The 23,871-nt window shown below is 42.3% G+C and overlaps 1 long non-coding RNA gene across 2 annotated transcripts in view; it reads left to right on the top strand.

The window, feature by feature from the left end:
• Nucleotides 1-23,871, top strand: part of LOC121401427 — a 109,640-nt gene that overhangs the window by 9,222 nt on the left and 76,547 nt on the right. For both annotated transcript variants that reach the window (XR_005966230.1, XR_005966231.1), the window contains exon 2: nt 19,666-19,777. This is a non-coding gene — a long non-coding RNA (uncharacterized LOC121401427). The remainder of the gene's footprint in view (nt 1-19,665; nt 19,778-23,871) is intronic.

Consider the following 23,871-nt stretch of genomic DNA (forward strand, 5'->3'; position numbering starts at 1 on the left):
TATGTTTTTATAAGATATAAGCAGGAAATATCATGTATTGCTGCGGGTAGCCTGGGTTATCCTTACTATTGGCTTCCCTGGGTCCTTGGCAATGATTGGATGAAGTTGATCCAGATATATGTAATCACTTCTGGACAGACTGGGACATGAGCTGCTCTGAATAGCTGTGAGATATGCTGGAAGAGGGAGCATTGGGTTCAGGTTGAATATTCAAACCATGTATAACTTTTAAATGCGCTTATTTATCCACCTTGTAGTTTATTTACCAATGCACATCTCCTCCTCACATGCTTGGCTTAAAGTGCAATGACATGCGTAGAGCAGAGCCAACACATAAATCCAGCCCCGGTATTGTGGGAAGTGGAGGTCTGATACACATACACTGAGCTCTATTCAGTTGATAGATGAATTAAGGCAGGGCAAGAGGGAGCAGGACTGTAGATGAGCTGTTAGGGTGGGAGATACAGAATTGCTGTGAGAAATGGTGGGGCCCAAACAGTCATCTGGCCATTCCCCTGGAACAGCTCAATTTCATTCTGACCCTTTGGAACCCAGGCTCCAATTAATTTAAAAACCACCCCTTTTGGGTCAGTCCAGGCTCCTTTATTTGACATGGTCCCCTACAGTAATCCTGTTTGCCTGTCTGCATCATTGTAGTTGAGATGGGAAATGGTGAGGGGGGGGGAGAACAAGAATGTGGCTGAGCTGGGGCAGGAGCAGTGAGGGATAGCTGGCCATAGACACAAAGTTACAGTTGTGTGAAACGATTTGTATGATTTCCAGATTGTGTGTAGAGTGTCCTGACATTTTTTTTGTACCATGGCAATTGGTCATTCAGTCGATCTGACAGGTTAAAGGATTTATATTGGTTACCGATAAGATCTCTGCAGGTATTGCCTATCTGACAATATCAATGGGAGACTGTCACTACAGTTTGTTGGACATAACTTTTGTACGATCTGCACATCTATGGCCAGCTTAAGATTCTGGCTGAGCTGAGGTAGGAAGGGTGAGAGGAAGATTGTAGCTGAGCTGGGGTAGGAGGGGTGAGAGGAGGATTCTGGCTGACTGGGGTAGGAAGGGTGATAGGAAGATTCTAGATGAGCTGGGGTAGGAGGGGTGAGAGGAAGATTCTGGCTGAGCTGGGGTAGGAAGGTTGAGAGGAAGATTGTAGGAGGGCTGAGAGGAAGATTGTAGCTGAGCTGGGGTAGGAAGGGTGAGAGAAAGATTCTGGCTGAGCTGGGGTATCAAGAGAGAGAGGAAGATTCTAAATGAGCTGGGGTATCAAGAGTGAGAGGAAGATTCTGACTGAGCTGGGGTAGGAAGGGTGAGAGGAAGATTCCGGCTAGGCTGTGGTAGGGTGGGAAAGAGCAGGATTGTAGCTGAGCTGGAGCAGGGTGGAAGAGTGCAGAATAGGTGGTAGATAACCTGCAGACCTGCCAATCTACCCTGGATGTTTCAGGAGTCATGACTATTAATACCCGAAGTGGGGTAAAGCAAGGTGTGTGGTATATTTGATTGCATATCATACAGGCTGAACGAATGCAAATGCAAGCGTTTTGCATTTGCAACTGCATTGCTGTACAAGTGAAATACTGTATTAGGTTTGTGATGGACTTAAAATATTTTTTTTTTAATGACATGGATTCATTTCTAAACAGGGGGGAGAGAAAGATCTGGACTTGAGGAGGGGACTGGTACAACTGAGCCAACTATCTAATGGGAAGGTATAAATTTTCCTTTGGCACTATAGCCAGATGGATCAGTCTGATTAAGTGTAGGTGTATGGCCATGTCAGGCAAAAATCCACTGATTTGGTCTGTTTATTTCTGGTAAGCTTTACTGTTGCCATGTTGTCCTCCGTGCATCCGTGAGCAGTTTCCTATTTGATCCCTTACAGACAGTGCTGGTTATAGAGCATGTATACATGCTGCACCCCTGTGTGTGGGGTTGTTTGTGCCTATGTACACTTGCTCTGGTTGCAAGAGAACTTTATATGACCTTCCTCAAGGCAATTTTTTTTTAACATAGCACACAAATGCCCAGTTTGTTTATCCCTAACAAAATCTACTTTGTGGCTTCCTCACATCTATCTGTTTTTTAGGGAAAGCAAAGCATTCCCTGGCAGCAATGGGGCATTAGAGTGATATTTAATCTGCAGTTGGCACAGGCACAACATGAATTACAATTCTCATTTTGTTCTGCATTTATTTCAGTGCTGTTATCAGTTTTCAGTGTTTGCAGTTGACCCTACTGCTTTCCCTAATTCTTACTCATTTGTCCCTCCTGCTCATCTGTTGCCTGGCAAATGGCACATTTCTCCCACTTAATTTGCTTTGGCTCAGCTGACAGGTAATTCTTCATCTTTTATGCTTAGTTGACTTCTACCTGGGAAGACAGATGTTGGATAACACCCAGGAGGAGATGGGTGGGAAAATACAGCCGTGATATAAATCTTGCAGATAAAGGTAGTAGTACACTTCACAGGAAATTTATTTGGGCTTCATACAGTTGGGTATGATAAACAAAGAACAAAGTCACACTCCACTCAATGCTTCTGCACAAGAACTCCAACTTCTTTATTGAGGTGAATGTTTCATGGCCTTCCTCAAGTGCCCTTTAGGGCTATTCCACGCGGGGAGATAGCCACGCGTTTGCGGTCGCGGCGACAAAGCGCCGCGCCAGTCGCCGCGACCGGCGCAGGCGACAGTTTTGTATGGGCGCCTATGTAAAAACGCCTGTGCTAACCACACGAGGCGATGCGCTTTTCAACAGTCGCCTGAAAATGCCTCGCCAGGCTTTTTCAGGCGACATTTTAAGTGAAGACACACAGAGCTACTAGTAGCAGCTACTTGTTGTGGCTACAAATTTACCTCGCAATAGACAATACCGAGAATTACCTTTGCTAAAACAGGTTTATTAAACCTTGATTTTCTTCTGGTTAAGGTTTTTAGGGGGAAAACTTGAATTCCTTGAATTTTTAGAGATTTATCTTACCCCAAAGCTGCTAAAAATCAGAATCCGAAAATATGTCATCTCAAACGTGTCAAGGTCATGTAGAAGTCAATGGCTGATGTCCCTGAAGTTGTTTCTGGACATAGTAATCTGCACTGGATAATCTGAAATGCAAAAATTTGATAAATCAAAGTCTAAAGAAAAGGACTGCACTCCGGTAAAAAAGGGGTGGTTCATTGCAGTGTCCAACAGATGACCATTGTCTTATGCGTTTTGGGAGTCAATACCTCAATCATAGGCTTGAAAATTTGATAAAGTCAAGCTTTCAGAGCGTCGGTTGTACAATACAAATTGACAATTGATTGTGTTACAATTTTTTGATGCTCCAATTTTTTTGAGTAAATAAATGATTGATAAGTGAGTACAATTTCTGGAAGGGAGTTTGGTCGGCTTTGTTTTCATAAAAAAATTTGATCAATTATAGTAGTGTCTTTGCAAAACCAATTATCACAATTGTCTATTTTGTAGCTGCTACTCAGGGCCGGCCTTAGGCCTATTGGACCAATTGGGCCCAATAGGGCCCGCACCTCTGGGGGGGCCCGCACCTCTGGGGGGGCCCGCACCACAGGGCAGCACAGATAATATTTCCCTCAGCACATGATGCTGCCTGGCCTGCCCTCAACTTTGAGAGTCCAGCCTATCCCTCAACTCCATAGGTCTAGCCTGCCCCCAACTCTCATAGGCCCAGCTTTCCTCCAACCTTGATAGGCCCTGCCTGCCCCCAATCCAACCAAGCCTGCTCCCAAACTGAATCGGCCCAGCCTGCCCCAAACTAATTGGCCCAGTCCACTCTCCTATTTCCTCCCTCTCTCTCTTACCCTGTGTGCCCCTATTTCATCCCTCTCACTCTCTTACCTTGTCTGCCCCTTTCCTTTCTATTTTGTGCCTGTATGCCCTTATTTTCCTAATGTCAGTAGCCAGCAACACTTTGTCTAGGGGCCCCGCCAACATGGTCCCAATTGAGCCCCACATTTGATAGGATCAGCCCTGCTGCTACTAGTAGCTCTGCGTATCTTCACGCTAAGGCCAGTGCCAGACGATGGAGAATCTCTGCCTGCGATTCTCTACAGACGGAAAATCCGCTGCCCTGTAACACAACATTTGAAATTACGCACTGTGGGGAATAGCTCAAAGCAGCCGGTAGGGCTCAGGTAAAACAGTTCTTACAGAGGAGACAGGAGGCTTAGGTTTGCAACAAAAGTGAAACAGGCTCCTGCCTGGGGTTTTATTGTTCAAACCGGACAACTTAAACAGGCACAATTTCCGTGCTAAACAGTCAAATAATAATGTAAACCTCACCGGTTTGCAGTGTTACAGTCCATAGGAAAGTTCCTTGCGGTGGTAACAAACATTTGCCATTTGGAGTTGCAGTCAAACACACAGTTTGTTTCACAAAACACTTCACAGCGTGTGTTCAGAGGTTCTCTCTGACTCCCAGTACAACACACACCCACTCCCCGCCATGCTCCCTTAAACAGCCCCACCTGCGGACTAATTGGGCAGCATACTGAACTATATCCTTGCTCCAGGGTCCTAACCTGTCTTACCCTGGAGATTTAAAGGAGCCAATACCTCAGGCTGGGTGCTATATACCTCCCATCATATACAGGCAGCCTATTGGGACATAGCTCTTTGTCACATACCTCCCCCCTCTGTTCGAACCCGGGGTTTCGGACACCATTAGCCACCATACAGTGGACCCTTGACAAGGCATCTGCATTACCTTGCAGTTTGCCTGCTCGGTGTTCCACTGTAAAATTGAAATTCTGCAAGGAAAGGAACCAACGTGTGACCCTTGCATTTCTTTCTTTTGCCTGTGACATCCAGGTTAAGGGAGAGTGGTCCGTAATGAGCACAAACTGGCGGCCCAGAAGGTAGTACCGCAAAGCTTCCAGTGCCCATTTAATTGCTAAGCACTCCCGCTCAACAATACTATAATTTTTTTCTGCAGGGGTCAACTTCCTGCTCAAGTAGACCACTGGATGCTCTTCTTCCCCAACTAACTGTGACAATACCGCACCTAATCCAACACCAGAGGCATCAGTTTGCACAACAAATTTCTCTTTGAAGTCTGGTGCGACCAACACTGGATCTTGGCATAAAACCACTTTCAAATCATGGAATGCCTCCTCTGCCTCTGGACCCCACTTAATCATTGTGGACCCTTTCCCTTTGGTCAGGTCGGTCAAAGGAGCAGCCCTGCTTGCAAAATTTGGAATGAACCTACGATAATAGCCCACCATACCAAGAAAAGTACGAACCTGCTTTTTAGTGAGTGGCTGGGGCCAGTCTTTAATTGCCTCCACCTTGTTCACTTGAGGCTTGATAACACCTCTCCCTATAGTGTACCCCAGATAACGGGCTTCTTCCAAACCTAGGGCACATTTCTTGGGATTTGCCGTCAGGCCTGCTTCTCTAATGGAATTTAGGACGGCCTGTACTCTGGGGAGGTGACTTTGCCAATCCCTGCTAAAAATGACCACGTCATCCAAATAAGCAGAGGCAAAATGTTGATGAGGTCTAAGAATTTGGTCCATCATTCTTTGAAACGTGGCTGGGGCCCCCTGGAGGCCAAATGGCATACGAACATACTGGAAGAGCCCTTGTGGGGTAGAAAAGGCTGTTTTCTCCCTAGCTGTTTCTGACATTGGTACCTGCCAATACCCTCTAGTTAGGTCAAGAGTTGTTATGTACCTAGCAGGACCTAGTCGTTCAATCAACTCGTCAACCCTTGGCATAGGGTAAGCATCAAACTTTGAGACTTCATTTACCTTCCTGAAGTCATTGCAAAATCGTATAGACCCATCTGGTTTAGGAACAAGCACAATGGGACTATTCCACTCACTTACAGACTTCTCAATTACCCCCAAATCCAGCATCCTCTGCACTTCCTCGTCGACTGCCTGTCTACGGGCCTCTGGGATCCGATAGGGCTTAAGGCGGACCCGAACCTGAGGATCAGTAATGACATCATGTTTTATCAAATTTGTACAACCTGGTATGTCAGAAAACACCTCAGTGTTTCTTTGCAGAAACTCCCTGACTTCTTGCTTTTGTGGCTCTGACAAGGTTTCAGCTATTTTCACCTTTTGTATACCGTCCTGGGTAGGAGGAAGGGGTTGAATTATAGCCGTGAGGACTTCTCTGTCCTTCCAGGGTTTTATTAAGTTTACGTGGTAAAGCTGTTCTTTCTTCCTTTTATTTGGTTGGTAAACTTTATAGTTCACCTCACCTATTTTCTCTATTATTTCATACGGGCCCTGCCACTTAGCCAGGAACTTGCTCTCAACTGTTGGGACAAGAACCAATACTCGGTCCCCAGGGTTGAAAGTTCGAACCTTAGCTGAACGGTTGTAAACCCGACTCTGGGCCTTCTGTGCTTGCTGCATGTGTTCCCTGACTATGGGCATGACTGCAGCAATTCTATCCTGCATGAGGGTAACATGTTCCACCACACTCTTATGGGGTGTTACCTCTTGCTCCCAGGTCTCTTTTGCTACATCCAAGAGACCCCTGGGATGACGACCATACAATAGCTCAAAGGGCGAAAAACCTGTGGATGACTGGGGCACCTCTCTAATGGCGAACATAAGGTATGGCAGGAGACAGTCCCAATCCCTCCCATCCTTATCTACCACCTTCTTTAACATGTTTTTCAGGGTTTTGTTAAAGCGCTCTACCAACCCATCAGTCTGGGGGTGATAAACAGAAGTTCTTAACTGTTTAATTTTCAAGAGCTTACATAGTTCCTTCATAACCCGAGACATAAAGGGTGTACCCTGGTCTGTGAGGACTTCTTTAGGAATGCCAGTGCGGGTAAACATATAGAACAGCTCTTTAGCAATATTTTTGGAGGCTGTGTTTCTTAAAGGGACTGCCTCAGGATACCGCGTAGCATAATCCATAATTACGAGAATATACTGATGGCCCCGAGCTGACTTAACCAGTGGCCCTACCAAGTCCATTGCAATTCTTTCAAATGGGACCTCAATGATAGGCAATGGCACTAGAGGGCTACGGAAGTGAGGTACCGGGGCAGACAGTTGGCATTCTGGGCAAGAGTCACAATACCCCTTCACCTCCGCAAATATACCGGGCCAATAAAACCTTTGTAAAATTCGCTGTTGGGTTTTCTCCTGACGTAGGTGACCACCCAGGGGGTGAGTGTGGGCCAGGTCCAAGACCATTCGCCTATAGGGCTGGGGCACTAACAACTGCTCTACCACCCCCCCTTGGACTTTGTCAACCCGATACAGTAAATCTTGACTGACAGAAAAATGAGGGAATACACTCTCAGCCCCAGGTTCCTGAGGGTCACCATTAATTACCTTAACATTTTCCCAGGCCCTATTCAGGGTAGGGTCCCTCATTTGGGCTGTTCCAAAGTTAACCCGAGAGACCTCCAAGTCTGGCATATCGGATGCTTCGGAGGGCTCCAAGGGCAACTCTGTTTCACCTGCTAGTACCTCTAGGGGAAAATTATCTGCTTCAAGCATGGTCTCCCCTTCAGTTACTACCTCTGAGTTAGGTTTACAAACCCCTGGTGCATCCTTAGGAATGCCTTTCTCAGACCCCTGTGGAGAACCTTCCTTTCCCCAGAGCTTCCAAAAGAGGGGAAAGTCTCGTCCCAAAATTACACTATGCATCAAAACAGAGGAAACACCCACTTCATGACATGCAGTACCAGTAACAGTTTCAAATGTCACTATAGCAGTGGGATAACTTTTACAGTCTCCATGAATACAGAGCACCCCAAGATTACGTTCATTAACTTGGTCTGGGCTTACCAAACTGGCGTGCACCATTGTGACTAAGCTCCCGGAATCCAACAGAGCTTGAACAGACTTTCCACCCACCTTTACCACCGCCATATGCAAGTCAGTGTCTGCGGTGCACGCAGGGTGAGCAAACAACGACACCTGCTGAGCCGAGTGACAATCCATGGGCTCTGCAGGTAGTGGGCACCTGGCAGCAACATGACCCCACTCATTACATCGCCAGCATTGCACTTGGCCTCGACCCTTGGTTGGAGGGGACAGCTGAGTTTTGTCAGCTCCTTTAGACCATTCTATAGCCTTTTGGTCAGCCCCAGTATCCTGAGGCAACGAATCATTGGCTTTTCCTGGGGACCTTGCAGATGGATGTTTTGTGGCTGGCATGCGGTGTTGTGGAAACGATCCTAAGTTGTCCTCAGCGGCAATATAACGTTCCACCATTTCCACCAGGTGATCGGCTGTCTGGGGATCTGCATGACTCACCCATCTCCTCAAGGATGGCGGAAGAGCTCTCAGAAAGCGATCCATAGTGACCCTTTCCACGACTTGAGGAGCTGACAGAGATTCTGGCTGCAGCCACTTTTTCACAAGATGAATTAAGTCATACATCTGGGCACGGGGAGACCTCTCTTGCTGGTATGACCACTTGTGCACCCGTTGAGCTCGCACGGCTGAGGTGACACCCAAGCGGTGGAGTATCTCCGTTTTTAACTTGTCATAGTCTTTGGCATCGGCTATGGTCAAATCAAAGTATGCCTTTTGCGAATCCCCAGTCAGAAAAGGCGCTACCAGACCTGCCCACTGGGACTTGGGCCAAGACTCCCTCTCGGCAGTCCTTTCAAAAGTATGCAGATATGCCTCAACATCATCATGTGGCGTCATCTTTTGCAGAAAACGACTGGCCTTAATGGAGCTATCTGTGTTAGGGGCCCCACTCGACACATTGGACCCCAGTGCAATCATCTGCTGTACCACATCCGTCAAGAGTTGTCGATCAGCCTCAACCGCTTTTGCTAATGCTGTCAGTTGAGCTGCAAGCAAACAATTAGTCTCTTGCTGGGTGGCCATACTCTGCCTCTGGATGGTATTGGTCTCTTGCTGGGCAGCATTTGCCTCCTGCTGACTAGCATTGACTTTGGCCAGCTGCAACACAAGTTCCTCCATGTTGTTGCACTACAACTCCCACAGTCTGCAGCAGATAGCACTGCCCTTTTAACAATGGTTGTCCTATTATGCTCACTGTCTCTCTGTTGCCCGCATCCGAAACACCATTTGTGGGGAATAGCTCAAAGCAGCCGGTAGGGCTCAGGTAAAACAGTTCTTACAGAGGAGACAGGAGGCTTAGGTTTGCAACAAAAGTGAAACAGGCTCCTGCCTGGGGTTTTATTGTTCAAACCGGACAACTTAAACAGGCACAATTTCCGTGCTAAACAGTCAAATAATAATGTAAACCTCACCGGTTTGCAGTGTTACAGTCCATAGGAAAGTTCCTTGCGGTGGTAACAAACATTTGCCATTTGGAGTTGCAGTCAAACACACAGTTTGTTTCACAAAACACTTCACAGCGTGTGTTCAGAGGTTCTCTCTGACTCCCAGTACAACACACACCCACTCCCCGCCATGCTCCCTTAAACAGCCCCACCTGCGGACTAATTGGGCAGCATACTGAACTATATCCTTGCTCCAGGGTCCTAACCTGTCTTACCCTGGAGATTTAAAGGAGCCAATACCTCAGGCTGGGTGCTATATACCTCCCATCATATACAGGCAGCCTATTGGGACATAGCTCTTTGTCACAGCACCTAAATCCACCCTGCAACTTTAGAGCAGGTGGGGCAGCGGATTCTCTGCGTCATTTAAAGTGAGCTCCGCTCAATAAAGAAGATTTAATGTTCTTAAGCAGAAGCATTGAGTGGTAGTTGCCTTTCTTCTTATTTTATCAGTAAGTGGGCTTGTTTTTGCCGCAGGGCAACATTGTGCACCTCCTTATATATTTGGTGTAATAATTAAAGGAGTTTAGATTTTGGTAATTCTTTGCTTGGCATGAGCTAACTTAAATGGATTGTACTGAAAATATGCACTGCCTGTTAATTTAAAAGAATTGACCTTTTATTTGTTTCATTAGAATATATTCACCGTTGTTTACTAATTTATACTTGTATACATGTATCATACCTCCCAACTTTTATTTTATCAGTAAGTGGGCTTGTTTTTGCCGCAGGGCAACATTGTGCACCTCCTGTTAATTTAAAAGAATTGACCTTTTATTTGTTTTGTTAGAATATATTAACCGTTGTTTACTAATTTATACTTGTATACATGTATCATACCTCCCAACTGTCCCGTTTTTTATGGGACAGTCCAGATTTTGACAGCTCAACCCGCAGTCCCGGGTTTGTTACTGAAATGTCCCGACTTTCTCTTTTATCTCCTGCACTGAACAGCCAGAAAAAGATACAACGCTTCTAACTTAATTGACTTTGGCAGAGAGCCCAGAATAGATACTTAGATACTTTTGTAACAATTTAAAATAAGCAATGGGGCAATTGTAACATTTTAAGATAAGCAGGTCTCTTGAGGAAACTGATTTGCAGATTAAAGGGCAATTCACCTTAATTACCAAAACTGTAACAACACATAAAAACCACAGAAATGTGTTCAAACTTTAATAACCTGCCAAATTTTGTAAAAATAAAGTGGAGATAAAACTGTTGGATTTCCCACCAAATTTACAAACTTCTATCTCCACTTTTGTGAATTTGTCTTTTAAACAAACAGTTTTCTGATTTTGTCTTTTGCACAACTACATTTTTTCTGAATTTGCCTTTAGAACTTACTACACCTGTCAGTCAACCATCCAATTGCATATTTTTTGGGGAGGGGGTTTATTTTACCAAGGAAAATTATACATTTTTTTTTTTTTTTGTAACCATAATTTTTTTTTATTGGTTTTAAATCACAATGCATGACAGCATAAGAAGAAACATATATCAAGGAAATAATGAAAAGCATACAAAGACGAACCCTAATGTTACAATCTGTGACAAATAAAAGGTACTCTGTGCATCCGTTGCATTTCTATAAGTGGGTACCTCTGGAGGAGGGGAGCATCACATTTCCAAATAAATTAAGTGTAACTTGAGATATGTAAGATTACCAAGATTAATATATAGATGTAAACTACTCCTTTTCCCAATAATTGAGTATATAAGATAAACTGGCACTATATTGTCAGTGACACCATGTACCCCTCATGATAATCCATGGTTTACCGTTGAATTTGGTCATGATATGAATCCCAAAGGTACCAGTCCTCCATAAAGGACATTGAGTTGTCATATCATAGAGCTGTTAAATACTCCATTCTCCTTATTTGCTGTATTTTGTTCACTAATGCTAACGTAGTTGTAGCCGTTGGTGCCTTTCAGTGGGCCGCAATCAAGCACCGTGTACCCATTAATATATTCTGAGCGACTTTTTAGATACGTTTACCTACGTTTCCAAGCGGTAGCCCCAGTAGGTGGGTTAAAGGATCTTTCACAATTGTTAGGCAAGTGATCCTTGATAATATATCAGTTGTTGTGTCCCATAGTTGCATTATAATTGGGCAAGTCCAGTAAATATGAAATAGTGTCGCTGGGCTTTGATGACAACGCCAACAGTTAGCTGAAGTGTCCGGGAAAAGTTTATGCAACAAAGCAGGAGTATAATACCATTCAAATAATATTTTATATATATTCTGCTTCATGGAGGTACATATTGATGATTTAGTTCTGTTCTCCCAAATTTTCCCCCATTGTTCTATGGAGATTGGAGTGCCTATTTCTGATTCCCAATGGGTCATATAAGGGTATGGTGTCTCCTCTACTTGCCGTTCATTAAGGATATTATATAAAGTGGAAATCACCCCTTTTCTCGTTACCATATGCATGCAAAGATTTTCAAAGTACATTGGGGTCTGTTTTGTAAGATTCGGGCATAAGGAGTTTACATAGTGCCGTAACCTATAATACATTTAGTCCCTCATGCCCTGCAGCTGATAGGTCTGTATCAACTCAGTTTTTTTGCATAAATTTGTTAGCTTTGGAATCAAACAACTTATATATTTGAAATACATTAGTATGTTCCCACATACTAATATACTAATAAAGTGTCCCTCCATTCCCATACTAAAGGCCGTATTAAATAAGAATGGGGTTAATGGGGATGCGGATCCTTTTCGCTTTAATCAATTACATTTTTGTTTCCATAAATGCTGCGTACATGTCCCATTTCATATCACTCCCCAAAAATAATGTGCTAGGGTGTATCGGCATGGAAGCTATCATTTCGATTTCCGCCCATTTTGTGTAAGCTTCTTTTTGCTTCAAATATATAACCTGACACATATGGGTCGCCAAGTAGTATTTATGGAAGTCTGGGAATCCAATGCCCCCTTGTGATCGGCTAGTTTGTAGCAGTTCTCCCTTTACTCTATGACGTTTCTTTCCCCAAATAAACCTTAGACAGTCACTTTGAAACTGTCTTATTGCTATGCGAGGGACAAATATGGGTAACGTCTCGAAATAATATAATAACTTGGGCAATACATTAATTTTTATAGATGCCATTTTGCCGAACCAAGAGATATTATACTTCCGCCAAGTGTTTAAATCTGTTTGTATCCCTTTCCATAGAGGAGTGAAGTTGGCTTTATACAGGGTGTCGTAGCTGGTAGTTAAGTGTATACCCAAATATGTTATACTATCTTTACGCCAATTGTAATTAAAGTTAAGCTTTAACAGGTTTAATCGGTAGTCCGGGACATGGATTGGAAGGGCCTCAGTTTTCGTTTGGTTAATTTTATAATCGGATAGTTGCCCAAATGTATCTATAATTTGGTGTAAGTTTGGGAGTGATAGTAAAGGTCTTACAATTGTCAATAGCATGTCGTCTGCATAAAAGCATATCTTATACTTCTTTTGTTTGATTTTGATTCCTTGTATGTTTGGGTTATTACGAATTTGAGCTGCTAATGGCTCTATGCTAAGTACAAAAAGGAGAGGGGAAAGGGGGCACCCCTGTCTAGTCCCATTGTTAATAACTAGTGGCTGTGATATCAACCCTGCTGTCTTCACGATGGCTGTCGGTTTGGCATATAATGACCGTAGTGTTCTCATAAAGGGACCTTGAAAGCCCATATTTTCTAGAGTAGCAAACATAAAGCCCCAGTCCAGACGGTCAAACGCCTTCTTGGCGTCTAAGCTTAACAATATGGTCTCCTCCGATGTTTTATTGATATGGTCAATCAAATCTACGACTCGCCTCGTGTTATATCCCGATTGCCTGTTTTTAATAAATCCTACCTGATCCATGTGAATCAGGCGTGGAAGGATCAGATTCAGCCTATTCGCTAAAATCTTGGTGAATATTTTCAGATCCGAGTTATACATCATTTTTTTCAGGATAACCTGTGCTTTCTAAATCTACATACATGTTTGTGTAATTCCACTTTTGTAACAAGATATAAGGGTCTAAATATAAGAACTTTTGCATAATATATTGATTTATATCAGAAATATGTTTTATTATTTTATGTTGAGTGTCTAAAGCTAAAAAAAATGGATGGGAGGCTTTATTTTTCCTTTAGATAATATATTCACTCAAATTGCTAATATTGCTCATTCATTAAGATAAAACTAGTAAAATAAATTCAGGGGCCGATTCACTAACTTCGAGTGAAGGATTCGAAGTAAAAAAACTTCGAATTTCGAAGTTTTTTTGGGCTACTTCGACCATCGAATGGGCTACTTCGACCTTCGACTACGACTATCGAAGGATTCGAAGTAAAAATCGTTCGACCATTCGATAGTCGAAGTACTGTCTCTTTAAAAAAAACTTCGACCCCCTAGTTCGCCATCTAAAAGCTACCGAAGTCAATGTTAGCCTATGGGGAAGGTCCCCATAGGCTTGCCTAACTTTTTTTTTGATCGAAGGATATTCCTTCGATCGTTGGATTTAAATCCTTCGAATCATTCGATTTGAAAGATTTAATCGTTCGATCGAAGGAATAATCCTTGGATCGTTCGATCGTACTCTCTGCGCTAAATCCTTCGGCTTCGATATTCGAAGTCGAAGGATTTCAATTCCCAGTCGAATATCGAGGGTTAATTAACCCTCGATATTCGACCCATAGTGAATCGGCCCCTCAGTGTGAGTTAAAAACTTTTCACATATCCAAATGATATAAAATGCACTTTTTTTGTTTAATCCGAGTTTTACTTGTTTTGTTAATGAGGCTTTTACACCTATAGGGTTAGACAGAAACTTGTGCCCTAACTATAACATGCTAATCCCTATTAATATGCTAATAACTCCCCAATGGGGCACCTACAAGAGGTGTGAAATGAAGATTGGCTGAACCAAAGCAGAGCAAGTTATCTAGAATTGATCTGACACATGGGGAAGAGTTATAATGAGCTATACTCCATTTCTAAAATGTCGAGAGATAATGTCATTCAAAAGTTATTTTTGTGCCATTTTTATGTCGTTTGAAAGACAAATTCATTAAAGTGTCTGTAAACTGTCTTTCTTTCACTAAAATGTGAAAAGTGGCGGTTGAGTCTGAATTTAGGCAGATTTCTGTTTGTGAATATGGAGAAATTATTTTATATAGTGAATAAAGTACCCCCTCTTGTAAAATATAAGGATATTATAAGTTACCGAGGAGTTCCATGACCATATAAAAACACGAGGCCGAAGGCCGAGTGTTTTTATACAGGTCATGGAACTCCGAGGTAACTTATAATATCCTCATATTTTACAACTGGGGGTACTTTATTTATTATAATACACAAATTTCAGTGAGTCGTGACAGAAATGACATCAGAACTCACCGTTTATAACTGATGACATCAGAACTCACCGTTTATAAGGATATAATTTACAAGATATTCATAACTTTTGTGTATTATACCAGTTTATCACCACTTTTACTCCAAAAATGGGCTATCTCCACTTTTGTCAATTCCCCTCTATGGGAATTACGCCACTATCCCTCCTGAGCCCCTGTGCAGGGTCTGCTTCCTTTATAGTTACGCATGTGCTTACTGGCATGTTTTGGGTTAATGGAGTGCTTATTGAACATTTTAGTTATCTTACTGGCACGCCTTGGATTGATGGAGTGCTCATTGGTCATTTCTACAGTGATTATACTGGTAGAGCTGGGATTAATTATCCATTCTCTGTAGTATTTATACTGGCATGCCTCGGGATAATATGTTGTCATCTATTTTACTTAGGGTTATACATCTAGGTTGTGTTTTAGTAAAATGGGTGCGGTATTTAGGGGTAAAGACAAAAGTGTACATGGTTTTAAAAAGTTTGCCGCGCTGCAAGTTAGTAGGAGCCCATCATTTCGATCTTTGCCCAGGGCCCACCAAGGGCTTAAAACAGCTCTGATTAGTGGTCAGGGTTAAGTGATAACTTACCTTTAAAATTTGACAGCTGGTCTTCTTCCTCCTTGTCTTCTTAGTTCTCCTGTGCGGCTTTCTTTTCGGCAGCTTTGTTTCCCATTCAGTGGCTTCCATTTGCTTGCTCCCGGCTTCCTCGGCCCACTTAATAAAGAGAGTGGACCACTGGGCATTTGCCGATTGAACAGATTGCTATACATACAGTATCTGGTACTGAGATGAATGAGAGAGCACAAAATGTTCTAATAACATCTGGCAAATTAAATGCAAAAGTCTGCTGCCACTTAAAGGGTTAATACTGCATTCTTGGTCTTCTTGCATTGTATATATGTGTGTATGTGTGTGTGTGTACCTTTCTTTACTCTGCTTGGGCTTCTCTTCCCTGTTTGTGAATAACATCTTGCGATCAATTGACATAGTCCATTCCATGGTTTTCTAAATTCTTTTCGGCAACCTCTTTCTAGGAATCTAGCTCCCATTCTTTGTAAATCTCTTACTCCTTTGTTCCGGATCACTGTCTGTGCGGGCTACTCTAATCATATTTGTGATGCAGGAAGAAAATGAAGTGTTTGGGATGATGGCTCATATAATGGAATATAGTGTTCCTGTCTGTGGCTTTAGTGTGTATGTTCATTTACACAAAGATCGTCTATGAAACGCCTATTGAAGGCCCCATATTTTCGAAATAACTTATGATTGTAAATACAATTGGTTTCAAAGTAATACATAAATGCATTAGCATATGATGCCACTACTGTTCTACTGGTGGACCTTGGTTGTTGGTGATTAACCTTCTTACCAGTGGCAGAACTACCGGGGGAGCAGGGGGTGCGAGCGGGCCAGGGCCCGCACCCCCTCAGGGCCCCCCGGCAGTCCGCGCGGCGCATATTCCCGGACAGTTTCCGGGTGTACGGAGGCCCGGCAGCGCGTCCTGCGCCAGGGCCCGCCCCCCTCTAGTTATGCTTCTGCTTTTTACCGCTTCTATATCTGCATCATAAGGGATGCAGGTGTATAAAATCCGGACTTACATAGTCACCAATAACAAATTATTCATTGGCAAGTGTAAGCTGTGTATCACTGCAAAATGCCATTTGTGTCCTTTCAATAACTACTCATTGAAGAAATGCATTGTTGAAATAATCCAAATAGAGGGCAACCATTCACTCATTATGATGGGCTGCTCTGGTGGTCTCTCAGGATTTTAATGTATTTTTGACAACGTATATATAACTGGGATCACAGCGTTGTCTGGTACAAGTCGCTCCTGTGTTTCCATAGGGAGCCAGCCCTGTGTTATACCCATATCAATAAGAGACCCGCTCACCCTGCAACAGAATGTAGAACCTACATTCCGGGGACAAAAGTAACTGAATGTCGCAGAATGTAGATTTGCACTTCTGGGCGGAGGAGCAGCTTTTAAAGGGGTTGTTCACCTTCCAACACTTTTTTCAGTTCAGTTGGTTTCAAATAGTTCAAATAAAGACTGATTTTCAGGTATTTCACCAAAACCGACAATTTTGGGAAAGCATTGCGACTCAATATAGTTATAGCTATAGTCTGTCATAACTATAGCTCCCGTCTTGTAAATGTAGTTAAAGTGTGCTTCAAAAGCGGATTAGGCTCCTTGCAGCCCCGGGTGCAAGCCATACCCCCTGCCAGGGCAAAATATACATGTAGCAAATAAAGCAGCAGCACTCCGGTATCTTTGAAAAATTGAAAAACTTTACTCAAATGCCATAGGCAACGTTTCGGGCTACGCAGGCCCTTTGTCAAGCCATTAATTAACAGTGTCTAAATGTGCTTAAATACCCACCACAGGGAGGAGTCACACCATTCCACCTCCAAAATACCCATGAGTCACAGTGAGCTATTTTCATACCAAATTACTTTCAATATACCAGATTAAATACTGTATCTCATACTCGTATATTGTTACAAAAAAAAGTGAATTGCGGAAAGTGCTATATAGTAACAGGTAATAGGTAAACATCTTTTCAAACAATGACACAATGTATTAAAATCCTTTTTAAATAACCTTTGCAACATAAGTGTCAAGGACAGGAAGTCTTACTTTGCTTTATCTCAATATTAGACTTCTGGATTTTACTTATCTCTGGCTCCAATGCTGAATTCAGGGAACTAATACCCCTGAATTACTTTGAATCAGGAGCTTCCATATCTTTAAATTTAACTGTCCCATAACACAATAAAAATAGAGATAAAATTATTATATAATCATTTTAAATCTATAAACAGACACATGTTAAAAACAAGCATATCAATAAAGTCAACTTCAAGCACTTACTTATATAAATAACATAGGTGTATATATATATATATATATATATATATATATATATATATATATATATATATATATATATATATATATATATATATATATATATAGCTCCCATCTTGTCATCACTTATTATTATAATGTTTTGTTACTCTTAGGGACTCGATGGCATCAAACTAATTATATACTATTTACTGTTGGGGTTCTACTTTCTATTTATCTATTGCCTCTACTCCTTGCTGAGCTGCATTCAGCCCAACTGTAGCCAACAATTTTAGCTAAGTACCCATTACAGCCAGATTGCCACCAAATCAACCAACACACTGGGACAGAATACAGTACAGTATACCTCCTATTTCAAAACAGGTCCAATGAATAGGGCTTGTGCTGAACATTCTCTTTGCTTATTCTTTTAATTAAGAATTATCTGGGGTTTTTTTTTGTTATATCTACAAAGCAACAGCGGACTGAGAAGCCTCTGTATTATAATTTGCTATTTATCTAAAAAGACGACAAGCTGTAGCTTGCCTCGCCTGGCAACTTTGGAAAAACAAATGTATGTTTTCCCTCTGGCGTTTTACATCATTGCTGTTGGGAAAGCATTTTTTGGGAGATTTGTCGCCCGTGGTAGCACTGCTTTATCACTGGCGACAAATCTCCCCATATGCCATCATTATCTATTACAGGGGTGCAGCATCTCATGCTGATAAAAAGAGCACCAAAAACATAGATATATCTTAATTAAAAGAATAGGCAAAAAGTCTTATTCATTGGGCCAGTTTTGAAAAAGGAGGTATACTGTACTGTATGCAGTCTCAAGATATAATTAATCTTTATTGGAAGCAAAACCAGCCTATTGGGTTTATTTATTGTTTACATGATTTTCTAGTAGACTTAAGGTATGAAGATCCAAAATACAGAAAGATCAATTATCCGGAAACCCCCAGGTCCAGGTTTTTTTTTTGTTGAGGTTACTGTTCCTTTAATATACTAATGTATTTTCCATATTGACTGAAAGAAGTTAAGTACACAATATACAAGGTATTTTATCACTGCCAAAGCTCAAAAATATAAACCACATCCTTTGGTAATTGTAAACCAAAATCAGTTAAACTACATAAACTAAAAACAACTGGAGAACCTAAAACCACTTATATATTAATTGAACCTGGCATATAGCTGTATAATAGCTGTTAAATACAATCCAAAATTAACTAAAGTATTGTTCTTAGAAGCAGAATTGTTTCTGTCATATCCTCCTTCATAGGAGCTCTTAAATCTGATTGGATTATTTTCAGTGCTTGTATTTAAAGTTATTAGGAGTCGGTACATTTTTGGCGATTCCTACTCCAGATAACCAAAATTGCTTCCAACTACACTACTCCACGGCTTTGTTAAAAACAATGGAAATTGAGCTCTTGTAGGGTGAGCGCACAGATCCATTTGTCGCTTGTAGGAAATCTGATATACCCTTGTGTGACAAATCACCAGCAATACATTCAAACCTATTCACTGTGAGGCAAAGAAAATTTATATAAATCCAGTAAGTCAGTGGAGCTTAAGGCGGACTGGTCAGGCATGTTTGGATGGATTTGGTGGTGGCTTAAATGCTACATGCATTACCTTATTGATGTTATTTTCAGCTCATCAGGCATCATATTGCCTTCAATTACTCTTCCATTGACCCAAATGCAATTTGCCAGGACCCTGGCAATACACTTACAGGTCAAGCAGTCATTGTTTGAAACGAGTTCAGCAATTTTCCTATGATTTCCATTTAAGTCAGTGCTCGCAATTTCTGTGCACCGAATCCCTCGGGTGGCAGAACGCTGGCATTCGTCCTGTGTGCCATTGCCCTTTGAGTGTGAAAGAAACTTATTAGAAATATTGAACAACTTACTCTCTAAATTCCACTAGGGGGTGCTGTAATCCTAAAATTTTGACACATTCCATTGATTCTAATCAGCCATGCAAGAGCATTTTCCTGCCAGGAATGTAATCTGAGAATCCCATGTATTGTTTTGGCACCTGTCTCTGCTTTCATTATTAAAATATATTCAGATTTCTATAGACTTGAGGTACAAAATGAAACTGCATTTTGATGTGTGTTTTTCTTTGATTGCAGAATGTGTTCCTTTCAACTGGAGAAAGTTCTGAATATGTGTTTATAATCAGAGGGACTACCTGATGCAGTTAAACTACAGATATGTCACTCCATGACATCCTGCTTGCTATCGGTAAGGATGAAATTTTGTACTTTAAAAAAAAAAAATATATAAGTCTTGATGTTTAGCAATGCATGCCATTATTACCCTTTAATTGATTTCCATGAGTAAATGTTAGTGAGAGGCAGATGGGTATCTATTCCACAGCAGCCACCTTTGGTCTTTAATGGATCATGAGCAGAGGTTTATATTTTACTTCATGAGGAAGTGTGACCTACAAATTTTCTTTTTTTGCCTTGGTTGACCACAGTTTGAGGAGCTCTGCATAGTGCAGACACAATAAATCCTCTGCAGTCCCTCTTGGATACTAAACAAAAGGAGCAGAGGTGAGTCTGAATCACTTATTAAATGCAATAATGTGCCGTTATAACCACATTAACTTTTCCTGAATACTTTGAGATTGAAAAATTGAAAAATCGAACTAATTCAATTCATCTGTGAGATAATATTACTCCTTAAATTCATCCATAGATAGAAAAAAAATTCATTGTTTAAGTAAAGTGCAGTGCAATAATTTAGAGTATTAGACCTAAAAAATTGATTGGTTGAATTAAAAAGTAGTTAAAAATGACCAAACATGGTAGTGGGTTAAAAAATGTAGTCACAATCCAAAAAGTTAGATAATAAAAATTAGAAAAAATATTCTAATTATCTAATTTTTTCTAATTTCTATTATCTAACTTTTTGGATTGTGACTACATTTTTTAACCCACTACCATGTTTGGTAATTTTTAACTACTTTTTAATTCAACCAATCAATTTTTTAGGTCTAATACTCTAAATTATTGCACTGCAATTTACTTAAACAATGAATTTTTTTTCTATCTATTGATGAATTTAAGGAGTAATATTATCTCACAGATGAATTGAATTAGTTCGATTTTTCAATTTTTCAATCTCAAAGTATTCAGGAAAAGTTAATGTGGTTATAACGGCACTGGCACTTTCAATTCTTTTTTTTAGTACGGTACAATTTCTTATGAATTATTGTTGTTAAATAAGTAGGGTGCATCACCTATTAGAATTTTCCTGTCAACCTTAGAATCATAACTATTGGTGGGGTTTCTTTTTCCTTTTCTTGTAAAAAAAAATTTTTTTGTTGCTCTGACTTTGTCAGACCTCAACTAATAGTTGTGAAAGATCTTTTTTGCGTTTGAATAAAGGCACCTCTTTTGGGTTATATTTCACTTGTTAAATGCCACATACATTATTTAATACATTTCTCAGCAGAATTTGTGGGATAATGGCAACTATTGTTTGAATTATAACAGCTGCCTTTAATGCAACAATTCTGCTCAGTGGGCCCAAATAAAAGAAAGGTATCAACTTTATATCAGTTTAGAACAGTTACAGATTCACAGAGGTAAAATAACAGAAATAACAAGCCTACGATTAAGGGCACCACACCCGAAACGCATCAGGCCTTGTTGTCTAACAGCCTGTTGCAATAAACTGTAGTGCCACCTGGTTTGTAACTCAGAGAAATTAGTTTATGCTGGAGGCTGAACATTCAGTGTATTTGCAGCACAGCATTGGCCGGAGCTGTGCAAGCGGGGATATTGTACAGAGAGTAGTTTAGAGTGGCCGTTTCTATTGATCGTGTGCATTGTTAAATAACAGATGGGACTGATAAGTTCCAGCTGTCAAATACATCTTTAAACACTGTTTAGTAAAGCATCAATCACTGTGGGTCACTGTTTTAACTTGTACTAATCTGTGCTGCAAATGTTAGGCCCAGGCAGAGTAATCGTGTATTCCATGAGCAGTGACGTCACAACTTTGCATGTAGAAACATTGTGACGTCACTATGTGTGGCAGTTTAAATTGACTACGTCAGTGCTGTCCAACTGGCGGCCCACTACTTCCCCTTGTGTGGCCCCCTCACATGAAAGTCTACCTACCATGTGTAAACTTTAAAAGATATCACTACAAAGATTAACTGTCCCTGCATTGTTTACACCTCAAATTCAGACTTTAAAATCCTGCATTGTTCACACATATAATCCCCCTGTATTGTTCACACCCTAAAGCCCTGTACTGTTTACACCTGAAACCCAGACTGAAACTGATTACATACAGATGATGAAGCCACTTGGATTTGTGTGTTAAATGCATCATGACTCGGTATTAATTGAAGAAACTGTGTTATCTATAGTCATCTTAACTCATTTAATGTATTTAACCTTTTCATTGCATTCCATTGTTCACAAAGGGGAATGCTGTAATTAGATGGGATGCTGTGACACAATTTTCTGTGTTAAATGGGGAAGCGAGTTAAATGTGTTTAGATATTCTATGTCAAACATACAAACCAAAGTGGCTGCATCTGTAGTTAACCTGTTCACACCATATACAAAATGCTGATGGGGCACCAGCACTCTATGAAGTTCATCTAAGAGTGGTAGGTTTCCCTGTCTCCTGCTCTGTTCTGCCTTCCCTATGCTCCCTGTGTGTGCCATACTGTTCATGCCCTATGTTCCCTGTGTGCCATACTCTGCCTGTCCTATGCTCCCTCTGTGTGCCTACTCTGCCTGCCCTGTGCTCCCTTTGTTCCATGCTCTGCCTGCCCTGTGCTTCCTGTGTGTTCCATACTCTGCCTGCCCTATGCTCCCTATGTAGGCCATATTCTGCCTGCCCTATGCTCCCTCTGTGTGCCATTATCTGCCTGCTTTATGCTCCCTGTGTTTGCCATACTCTGGCTGCCCTATGCTGTCTATAGTGCCATACTCTGCCTGTCTTTTGCTCCCTGTGTGTGCCATACTCTGCCTGCCCTATGTTCCCGTTGCGTGCCATACTGTGTCTGCCCTATTCTCCCTGTGTGTGCCATACTCTGCCTGCCCTATGCTCCCTGTGTGTGCCATACTCTGCCTGCCTCATGCTCCCTGTGTGTGCCATACACTGCCTGCCCAATGCTCCCTGTGTGCACTACTTGGCTTGCCCTATGCTCACTTTGTGACATACTCTTCCTGCTCTATGTTGCCTGTGTGTCATACTCTGCCTGCCCTATGCTCCCTGTGTGTGCCATACGCTGCCTGCCCTATGCTCCCTGTATGTGCCATACTCTGCATGCCCTATGTTCCCTGTGTGCCATACTCTGTCTGCCCTATGCTGCCTTTGTGCCCTACTCTGCTTGCCCTATGCTCCCTCTGTGTGCCTACTCTGCCTGCCCTGTGCTCCCTTTGTTCCATGCTCTGCCTGCCCTGTACTTCCTGTGTGTTCCATACTCTGCCTGCCCTATGCTCCCTTGTAGGCCATATTCTGCCTGCCCTATGCTCCCTCTGTGTGCCATTCTCTGCCTGCCCTATGTTCCCGTTGTGTGCCATACTGTGCCGTTCCTATTCTCCCTGTGTGTGCCATACTCTGCCTGCCCTATGCTCCCTGTGTGTGCCATACTCTGCCTGCCTCATGCTCCCTGTGTGTGCCATACACTGCCTGCCCAATGCTCCCTGTGTGCACTACTCGGCTTGCCCTATGCTCACTTTGTGCCATACTCTTCCTGCCCTATGCTCCCTGTGTGTGCCATATTCTGCCTGCCCTATGATCCCTGTGTGTGCCCTACTCTGCCTGCCCTATGATCCCTGTGTGTGCCCTACTTTGCCTGCCCTATGCTCCCTTTGTGCCCTACTCTGCCTGCCCTATGCTCCCTCTGTGTGCCTACTCTGCCTGCCTTATGCTCCCTTTGTTCCATACTCTGCCTACCCTATGCTCCCTGTGTATGCCATACTCTGCATGCCCTATGTTTCCTGTGTGTGCCGTACTCTGCCTGCCCTCCATGTGTATGCCATAATCTGCCTGCCTTATGCTCCCTGTGTGCCGCACTCTGCCTGCCCTATGCTCCCATTGTGTGCCACACTGTGCCTGGCCTATTCTCCCTCTGTGTGTCATAATCTGCCTGCCCTATGCTCCCTGTGTGTGCCATATTCTGCCTGCCCTTTACACCCTGTGTGTGCCATACTCTGCCTGCCCTATGCTCCCTGTGTGTGCCATACGCTGCCTGCCCTATGCTACTCTGCATGCCCTATGTTCCCTGTGTGCCATACTCTGTCTGCCCTATGCTGCCTTTGTGCCCTACTCTGCTTGCCCTATGCTCCCTCTGTGTGCCTACT

The sequence above is a fragment of the Xenopus laevis genome, chromosome 3L (assembly GCF_017654675.1).
Source record: "Xenopus laevis strain J_2021 chromosome 3L, Xenopus_laevis_v10.1, whole genome shotgun sequence".
NCBI classification, from domain to species: Eukaryota; Metazoa; Chordata; class Amphibia; order Anura; family Pipidae; genus Xenopus; species Xenopus laevis.